This window comes from Nannospalax galili, unplaced genomic scaffold (genome assembly GCF_000622305.1).
Source record: "Nannospalax galili isolate Female #2095 unplaced genomic scaffold, S.galili_v1.0 scaffold930, whole genome shotgun sequence".
Classification (NCBI taxonomy): domain Eukaryota; kingdom Metazoa; phylum Chordata; class Mammalia; order Rodentia; family Spalacidae; genus Nannospalax; species Nannospalax galili.
Window position 1 is genome coordinate 1,969,663 of NW_008329328.1, and position 10,464 is coordinate 1,980,126.

Below are 10,464 nucleotides of genomic sequence, written 5' to 3' on the forward strand. Positions count from 1 at the left end.
TAACCCTAAGGATTTATAACAGAAGAAAATGATAAAAGTGACTTGAAGTTTAAAGATTAGTTTTGCAATTGAAGAATGGGATTTGAAATAGCTTCTTGACAGCGGGTGGGCGGGGCGGCGGCGGACGGGGCGAGGCGGCTGTGGGCTCGCCGGAGCCTGCGGTGCTCTGCGCCGCCCTCTGCTGATCGGCCGGCCAGTGACGTCCACGGTGCAGGGCCGCGCTGGACCAGCGAGGGGAGCTGCAGCTCTTCCCAGGGAAAGCGGCCGGTCGTCCCCAGAAGCCAGCAGCCTTTTGTTTGTTTTCCTGCTGGAGGCCGGAGCTCGTTGGGCTCTCGCCGTGTGCCACGCACCGCGCGGCCGGGTTGACCGCGGGGCCTTGGGCTCGGAGCCCTGCCCTGCGCACCCGCCGCTCTCCCGCAGGGCGCTCCGCCCGGGTTCACGGCCAGTAAGTGGGGCTCGGGACTGGAGGGCAGCACCCTCGGGGTGCTGGGTGGAGGTACGCGCCGGCCCCGCGAGCTCCCGGGCAGGAAAGGCCAGGGACTGCGGCTTCTCGGAGCGCGTGGTCACGCGGGTCTTGCCCTCCTGCCAGAACAACTCCCGAGCCCCGGGCTTCCGATGGGTGTGTTTACCTTTCGGTCTGCAGAAGGGGAGCATCTCAGCCCACAGGAAGCCTCTTGAGGGTGGGGTGGTGGCTGGGTGCTGATGACTTGGTCTTGGCATAGCTCTAACTAGGCCCTTGACTGTCCTGAGAGGGGTCTGAGCAAGAATGCTCAACACACTTATTTGTAACCATTTTCCCCTGGATTTCTTTTGACTCTGATCTCTTTCTTACTCTGAGATGTTATGAGAAGGATGTTGGAAGATTTCGCAGAACACCTGTTTCTTTTGTGATGTTAACCTTTCAAAAGTTTGACAGTAACCCTTCTGACTTGTGTAGGAGGCAGGATAATGTATCTTTCTTTAGAGAAGTTCATTCACCTCTAACTAAGAGAGATTAGCTTTTGCTAAAACTGAACCGAGATGAGATACCACCCTGGATTTTGCACACTGAACTGGATTTCCCTAAATCCACTTGTTTTTGTTTAATAATTCTGATCTGGAGCATTGTTGTAGTAAGAGAAGTTTGATAGCTGCAGCCTGTGTTCATTTCACCCACTTCTTGGAGAGTCAAGGGTTTCAGGGTGTGTCCCAGCAATGAATGGTGCCTTTGCTGAATGAGCTTTAAATTTGTGTAGTCAACATTTTACATTTTAAAATTTTGTGTTTTAATCATATGCTTAACTGTGCTAGGAGTTAATATATGGATAAATATGGATAAATATGCACATCTGAAATAGCTTCAGAACAAAGTGCTGCAATTTGGTAAAGATTTTTAAGGCCTTCCTGTCTGTCTGTCTGGCTTTCTGGCTGTCGGAATTAGCAGTTTTCCTTTGCAGTGACACCCGGCCTGAGGCCAGCCTTCCACCACCGTCCTGAACACTCTGTTTTTCCCTTTCCACTCTGCCTCATCTCTTCTTCAGAGTCACCCTGGTCGCTGCATGGGAGGGGGCAGCCAGTTTCACGGTGTGGTGGAAGGTCAACGGAGCTGCCTGAGAATGCCAGGGGCACTCAGCATTTGTACTAGTCATAAAGACCTTCCTCTCACGGAGATTGCCTCCTTCCATATGCATAGTGCAGTTGGCAAGATAAGGAGCCAACTGCCTGGGGCTCTACTTACTGGCTGTTCAACTTCATCAGAGCCCTTTTCACTGTTGCACTTTTTTTTTTCCTCATAAGCTTTTGAGGATCCTAGTGTATTAGCGCACTTTTCTGTTGCTGAGGTAAAACACCATGACCAAGGCAACTTAGAAGAAAAGCTGGGACTTGTTTCTGTTTTGAAGCATTTGAATTTATCCTTAACCATATTTCCTTCATCCTCTGTATCAGGGAGTCATCAAGACCTTTGAAATATATTTTGCATAGATCCCTCCCCTGCATCCTGATCTAGCCCTTGCCCTTGGTTCTACAGCAGGGGAACCCCGGGAAGCACCTTGTCCCTAGAAGCTCCTCCCATACTTGGCTCTTTGAAACCCTCATGGAATGCTTGCCCAGGAGATAAATCTCCTCTTTATCATTCTGTTGACCTTGTAATGTTACAATGATGATCACTTCATTATATTTCTCCTGGCTTTTCAACCTTTAGTCTGCCTTTATTATCTATTGCCTCAATTGTAGGAATGAGGAACTGATTTTTCAGGGCATTTCATAATGGGCCTTACCCTTCTTATCCTGGTGTCCTGCTGTGCGGCCAAACTCCTTCCCACTGAAGGGTCACTGCTCATATTGCTCTTCTTAAAAGTTCTAGACATTCCCCACACTGCAACTGTTACCCACCCTTGGGGGAGGATTTCTTTTTGTGTGTTTGTGTATGTGTTTGTGTGTGTGTATGTGCGCACACGTGTGTGTACAGGTAGGTGGAGGCCAGAGGTCAATGTCAAGTGTCTTCTTTAGTTACTCTCCATTGTATTTTTAGAAACAGGGTCTTATTGACCTTGGAGCTCACTGGATGAGCTAGCCCAGCTGGCCAGCAAGCACCTAGGACGCACTGGTCTCCATCACCCAGCACTGGGATTACAGATATGCACTTCCAAGCCTGGCTTTGGCTTTTATGTGTGTGTTGGGGATTGAACTCAGGTCCTTGGGCTTGCATAGCAAGTACTTTACCGTCTCCCAAGCTGCAGAAGTTTTAATTCTTTTATTGCTCATTTCTTTCTCTTTAAAGTCTTGAAATATCCGCTTACTAGTCCTTCATTATATGGATCTCTAGTTGGTTGGGGTTATTTTACATCTCTTTAGGTCAAGAAGCATACTTTATGTATGCTTCAGTCAGGCAGAATTGTGAGGACTTGACTCTTTTTTCTTTTTTTTTTAATTGAATTTTTGTGTGTTTCATACATAAAATCATCTTTATATCCCCCCCTTCCCCTTTGGCACCCTCCCAAAGCCCCCCTACAGGAGTTCATAAATTCTGTCATTTGTATTAGGACCTATTATGTAAAGTTAGTGTCTTGAGATGTCCTTCAGTACAAATTCATCCACCAGGGTTTAGTCAGCCTACCTAGAGTCTCCATTCAAAAAGATCAGTTCTTCCTCACTCAGCAATATTCAGCTGCCAATAATTCTTTGACTATGGTTGGGACTGCTGTTCATTTCCAAACTTCTGTGCTGGGTTTTTATCTGCCTCAGGTTTCCATGGGTCTTGTGCATGCTGACACCATTGCTGTAGGTTTGTATGAGAAGAGTCCCAGGCATCTATAGGACTATTTCTGTATGGTCATGCACCTCCTCCCTGGCTCTTACAATCTTTACACCCCCTCTTCTGCAGTGATCTGCACCTACCCTGGGTGGGTGGACCTCAAAATAGGAGTTCTGTCCAAGGACCCACACTCTGCAGGGTCTTAGTCTCTGCATTTTTGGCCATTTGTGGTCTTTTGTGTTCCTAACCCTCTGTTGCATGAGGGAGCTTCATTGATGAGAACTGAAAGATGCATTAGTGTTTTCTTCATCCCTTGTTCTATGTTCCATGAGTCTTAGGTGTAGAGGTTGCATCCTAGATGTGCCACTTAGGTTTGGGCAACTCATAGACAATCTCTGTGTGTGACCAGTGGTGTAATCTCTGTCCAAAAGGAAGATACCTTGATGTATGGTGACTGGGATACTTGTCTGTAAAATTAAGTATCCATATTTTGCACATAGTAAGAAATTACATTTGTCTAGGAATGTGACAACCTTGGGGTTTTCAGACCTTGAAGCTGGGGTTGGACCATCGATTGATGTTCTCCTTTGTCAGCTTGTATAGTGCTCTCCAAAGCTATGAGAGATAGCCTTCGGAGGAGGTGGCTTCCAGGTCAGTTCCAGCTCCATTGCTCCAGATCCTGTGTCCAAAGTATGTCCCATCTTCAGCAATAGGGTCTTAACATCAAGTTCTGTGAGGCAATCGAGGACTGGCTGAAAAATTACATACAGTATCCCTACATGAGTCCATGAGTATAGATGAAGCTACATAGCAATATACAGTGCTAGACAGGAGAAACCTTCCTTTGAGTTGTTGGCGGGGTAGTCCAGGAGACTCCCAAAATTACACAGGCTATTGCCACAGTCCTTGACTCTACTTTCTATTCACATGACTGTGGAGAATTCTTCTAACAGTGTTTTTACATGGAAAATGGGGGAAGTGCTCCCCGAGCTGGTTGTGTGAAGGTGGTCTACAGTTCTACTCAGTAATGACTGACAAAGCTCTAATCCCTTCACAATAGACTGACAGAATACTAAACAAGGGGTGTGTATTTGGTACATTGGTAGCTGACAAGTCATAACTGATCCTAGAGGCCCAGAGGACCAGGCTAAGCATGCAGTGACGTCTCAGTATTATCCTACTCCACTGAAAAGGACTCGGACTTAAAGTTATTCCTGCCTACAGCTCTGCTTCTGTTACTATTTTTCCTTCTGAACATTGCCAGGAACATTGCTGCCTTTTTTTTTTTTTTAAAGACTTTCTGCTTGTGGAACATCTACCTCTATCTACATCTATTTGTTTGTTTTGCTTTTTGAGACAGTCTTAATCTATAGTACAAGCTGGCCTCCAAATCACTATGTAGCCGAGGCTGGCTTTGGATTTCTGATGATTCGCCTGTCTCAGTCTCCTAAGTGTTGGGATTAAGGGTCTGAGCCATCATACCCAGCTGTGACTATGTGACTATGCAGGACTCCTGGACTGGTGGTTTCTGGGCAGAATTTTGGGTATAGTGTTTTTCTAGTTTCATCTCTGTTGCTGTGATGAAGCACTCTGACCAAAAGCAACTTTGGAGAGGAAAGAGGTTTTTTTTGTTGTTGGTTTTTTTTTTGTTTTTTGTTTTTAGTTTATAGGTTACAGTTCATCATTGAGGGAAGTCAGGGCAAGAACTGGAAGCAGAAACCATGGAGGATGCTACTTGCTGGCTCACTCACAGGTTCATGCTTAGCTAGCTTTCTTCTACAGCCCAAGACCACCTCCCTAGGGAATGGTGCTGTCCACAGTGGGCTGGGCCTCCTCTATCAGTTAACAATCAAGATGATCCTCCACATACATGCTTGCAAGCCAGTCTGATCTAAGCAAATCCTCAATTGAGACTCCCTTGTCAGGTGACTCTAAACTGTGTCAAGTTGACCCTTGAAACTAACTAGGACAGCTGGGCGTGGTGGCACACACCTGTAGTCCCAGCACTTGGGAGGCAGAGGCAGGCAGATCTCTGTGAGTTCAAGGCCAGCCTGGTCTATATAGTGAGTTCCAGGACAGTTGGGGCTACAGGGAGACCCTGTCTCAAAAAAACAAAACAAAAAACAAAAACAAAAAACCTAACTAGGACAATAACCTTCCTGTATATAATGATGTATAAACTTAGGAACAATACCTCACTAATTGTTCATTCCTTCATTAGCATTCTTTGAAGACTTTATTTTCTGTAAATCAGAGTCTTACTTAGTGTAGGCCAGGCTGGTTGGTCTCAGACACAAGGGCAGTCTTGCCTCAGCCTCTCAGTGTTTGTGTTTCAGGTGTGAGACACCACACCTGGCCAGGGCATGTCATCCTAAGAAGGACCTGTGACTTCAGTGTTTATAGAAGATGTGGCTAACTGGGAGAATGTATGCTAGTATGCTAGATGACTTATACACATTATTTTGAGATCATATTGTAACCACGTCCCAATTTGTGGTTGTATTTACCTTTGGAATATAGCTTTAACTTCCTTATCAAAGTACATGTATTCCAGCCAGGCATGGTGGCTCACATCTGTAATCCCAGAACTGAGGGGGCTGAGGCATCTAGATTATCTAGATTGCTGTGAGTTTGAGACCAACTTAGACTACATAGTGAGTGCTAGGTAATCTGGGCTATAGAGTGAGACTTTCAGCATTATGCTTTGAATTTAAGTTCTACTGAACTTGGGACTGGAGAGATGGCTCCACTGTTAAGAGCACTAACTGCTCTTGCAGAGGACTGGGATCCAGTTCCTACCACCCACATGGTGGCTAACAACTGTCCATAACTCCAGTTCCACGGAATCCAACACCCTCTTCTGACCTCCACTGGCATTGCACTTACACACTTGCCAGCAATACACTTATATACATAAAATAAAAATAATGGAGAATAAAGTCCTACTGAACTTAGCATTCAAATCTATACTAACTAATATGTATTCAGTTACATATTTTCATATTGTAATTTTTTCCCCAGATTTTGTTTGTGGTCCTAACTCAGTCTTCAAAGTGGAATGACTGCAGCAATGCTTTTGAGGCCACTTGGTAAATCTAGGGATAGGTAAGGGTATGTGAGAAACAACACTTAAAAACTTTTTTGTTCTTTTGAGACAGAGTCTCATTCTGTAGCCTGGCCTGGCCCTGGTACTTGTTATGTAGTCCTGGCTTTCCTTGGATTCATGGTGATCCTCTCAAGTACTGGGATTACAGACAGGAGTCACCATAGCCAGCTGAAAAACACATTTTTTTGAGGAAAGACTCCAGTTCCGGGGGACCTGATGCCCACTTCTGATTTCTGAGAGCATTGCATGACACAGGTGCACATACATACATACATACATACATACATACAGGCATTTCACTCATACACATAAAATTAAAAAAATACATATGTATATATATATTTTAAAAAGTAAAATAAAATCTGAGCTGCTTCTAAATGTAAAACGTTTTAGGAATGGACATGATACCACAAATGGACTTTATGGCATTCATATCTGACTGTGGTTGAAATGCAGGCTCAAGAAAAATACAAAGTCACCCTCTAACTGTGCCTGTGAATGGCACATGAAGGGTATAGGAGTTCTGTGTTTAAATTTGGGTCCGACCCTCAAGATTGCTCATGTACATGTAAGTATTCTCAGCTCTAAAAAACCTTGACTCTGAAACGCTTCTTCCGGTCCTAAGCCTTTGAGGTGAGGGACACTTGGCACGCTTCTTCCCTGTATGTAGCTCATTAAAGACCCTACTTACTACTTTTGTCCTCTTGTATATTCTTTTCTTTTAAAGTACGTTTATTAGAGAATGGTTTAAGACAAAGCTGAAGGAAGAGAAAACATGACGTACGTGTTTTCCAAGATTTTGGAAGGACCCACGTCTCCATGCCTAATTCCCAATAGTTGACAGCAGTGGGAAAACTTGGTGATACAGGAAATCACCTCTAATTGGAGTTTCCCTTTGTAGGTCTATAAGGTGCTCATCCAACACAGCTTTATTATGAATACTTCTGTGTAAACTCTGAGTCAGATATTCTAGGTAGTAGGGACACAGTTTTGAGTATACTAAAATGGCAGTTAGAGCCTGGTGTACCACTTTTCTGTGTATGGCCCTGTAACCTACAAGTAAACACAATTTTTATGGCGAGAGTTTCTGTTTGCAAAGAGGATTTCCTATTTCAGAGGTTGGCAAACTCTGACCTGTTGACCAGGTCCTGCCCACTGCCTGTGTTTGTGAATACATTTGTATTTTTGCAGTGCCGTCTGTGTGTGTGTTGTCCGGCCTGCTACAGTGGTGGAGCTGAGCAGTCATAACAGATGTGTAGCCCTTAGAGTTTAAGTATGCACTGGTCCGTCACAGAAAGCTTGCTGATTCCTTCTGTTTTATTTTTATGTTAAGTTGCCATTTCTTCTTTAGTGCATTTTGTTGGTTGGTTTGTTATGGCAATGAAGCATCATAAACTGACTTATTAATTAGCTAAATGTTTTGTTATTGTCAGTTTGACAGGATTTAGAGTCACCATGGACACTGGATGTGTCTCTAAGGGCGTTTCCAAAAAGACGGAACTGAGCAGGGAAGACCCACCCTGAAGGGAGATGAATGTCAGCGTTCCCCTCTCTGCTTCTGACCACAGATGCAGTGTGGCCAGCTGCACCCTTCCACCGTCATTTCCCTACCTCCAACAGAGGACTGTGCCCTCAAACCGTGTCAAGGGAACCCTTCCTTCCTTCAGTTGCTTTTGTGAGGTATTTTTCAGCAGTGAGAAAAGTCAGTAAAGTAGGGTTAAAGTCATGAAGCAGTTTCTGGGGCACGGAAGAGGGCAAAGCAGGTAACTGATTTTTTTCCTCCCTCTGTCATCAAGTCAGTGCAACGTCTGAAAGCGTCTTCAGTGCGCTCCTCTGTCAAAGTAAAGACAAAGGTAGTTCTACACAAGGAACGTTCTTTTGGTCTCTTCACTGCACTTCCTAATTCAGGAAAGAGTAGTTACCCAAAGGGCAAAATGCTTATAAAATTTGTTTGCTGAAGTGTATACAGGTGGAAGAGTTAGATCCCAGAGAGAAAAATAGAAATGACATGTACTATTTTTAGGAAGCGTATAAGGAGATTAGCAATATTAGCTTAATCTTGTGAAGTTGTTATGCATTTGAAGTAGAATACGGTATATTATAAGCTTGTAAGGTAAAATAAATTTCAGAAGTACCAGGAGAAAAATCAGTGAGTACACGTGATCCAGACTTCCCATGGGGACAGGTGAGAGAACAGAATCTCAGTAGAGAACACTAAGCTGAGGGCCAGGAGTTCTTTCCAAGGGACTGAATACTATAAATGGTTTTGCTAAATCACAGGTCCTAGAAACCCCAAGTTTGCACATAATTTTATGTTTACAATCTTTAAAAGTATATAATTGTTGGGCTGGAGAGATGGCTCAGGAGTTAAGAACACTGGCTACTCTTGCAGAGGACACAGTTTCAATTCCCCTTGAACTGGAGTTACTGATAGTTGTTAGCCACCCAGAATCCAGCGCCCTCTTCTGACCTCCATGGGTGTTGCATGGCACAGGTGCCCTTACATACAGGCAGGCAATACACACACAGAAAAGAAAAACACTTTTTAAAAAAAGTGTCTAATAGTGACATTTGTTCCTTGACCCTCAGTATTCCAAGATAAAGAATGAATCTTTTGGCCTTACCTGTTCTCTGGGCTGTGAGTGAGCAAGTTCTCTGGTGGGAGTTGCTGGTTACAAGCAGATGTCCTGAAGCTTAGGGAGGGAACTGGAGCAGAGCACAGGGAGGGTTTTCTCCCCAGTGTCAGCTCACTAGGAAAGCCATGATGTTTATTTCAAAGGTTGCTAGATCTCTTTAAAAAAAACAACAAAAGCAAAAAGCTAACTCTGCCATTCTCTCTTAGTTGGGTATAACCTACCCAAATACCAAAGGCTCATCTAACAGCATGGAGGGACCATTCTGTGACTGAAGGCCTAAGAGGCCTGCATCTCCAGCCATTCTGTGCTATTTACTGTTCTACTTTTAGAACTTCAAAATACTTCCCGAGAACTCAATTTATCTTTGCTTTGGACATGAATAGATGCATCAGGAGTTTTTTGTACCCAGTGAGGTGCAGAAAATAAATAGTGAAGACTGAACTTCAAATTTGGACCGATCTCTGAGAACCTGCTGTGTGCATAGGGGGAGTGCAGTTTAAAGGCACAAAGAATGGGGAGGCGTGGGCTGCATCCCTGCAGATGCAGAGGGTTGTCCAGGGAGCCACTCACCACAGGGAGGGGGTTGGCACAGGTAAGGACAGGCTGGTATGACATTGTGAACAAGGACCCCTAGCTGTGTCTATCTGTGGGATGGGACAGGAGGTTCTAAAATGGGATGTGTGAGCTGACTCAGGAAGGAGAAGGAGGTGGTTCTTAACTGGCTGAAACACTGGGGCACCTTTTCTCATGAAAGGAGGCCTTGCTTAGGCTTCTTCACTGATCAGTCCATGTCTCAGGAAAAGCAGAAACATACATCCATCCTTTACTTAAGTGCTGACTTCACAAAATAGGACAGCACTTCACATCATCCAGTCCAATGCCTGATTCCGCTGAGAGCAAGCCTGAGGATAGAAGGGTGCCCCTCATCACAGAGGGCTGCTGCTAGTGAGATCTGGTGCCCAGTCCCTCTTTGTCTGGATCCACTTTGTCTTCACCATGATCAGGCTGCTGAGGGCCCCAGTGGGCCCACTGATAATGAGAATTGTTATGGTTTTGGCTTATTGGATAGATTAGTGTGCTGTGTGGGGGAGAGTCATGAGTGGCTTATTCAGTTAACCCTTGAAATTAGAGCAGATGCTGCTTCGCAAAGTCGTAGCTCGCCTACTTCATTCTGTCACGAGCCAGGCAGGGTCCGCTCATGTGCCAGGAGCCGAACCTGAAATCTGCCACACAGGAAAGGGAAGGTAGAGGCTCCAGAAAGCTGGCTGTGCTCCCAAACAGTAAATTACTCCTTTCTTCTGAAAAAAGAGCCATATTTCTTCTTTTTCAGTTGTCCTTTAGACAAGGTGTGTGTTTGTTTTTGCATTTGCTCTGTCATGTTTGTGTGTCTTTGGTGCTGGAGACCGAGCCCAGAGCATGCTGGCAAGTGCTGACCCGAACTGCGCTGCAGCCCTGTTTTCTCACACTTGCTTTTTTTTTTTTTTTTT

At 44.8% G+C, this 10,464-nt stretch overlaps 1 protein-coding gene across 1 annotated transcript in view; it reads left to right on the forward strand.

The window, feature by feature from the left end:
- The first annotated feature begins 173 nt into the window (after positions 1 to 173).
- Ick (intestinal cell kinase) overlaps positions 174 to 10,464 on the forward strand; it is a 67,511-nt gene continuing 57,220 nt past the window's right edge. Inside the window, exon 1 of the mRNA XM_029565187.1 lies at positions 174 to 445. The gene's annotated coding sequence lies outside the window, so the exon portion shown is untranslated. The remainder of the gene's footprint in view (positions 446 to 10,464) is intronic.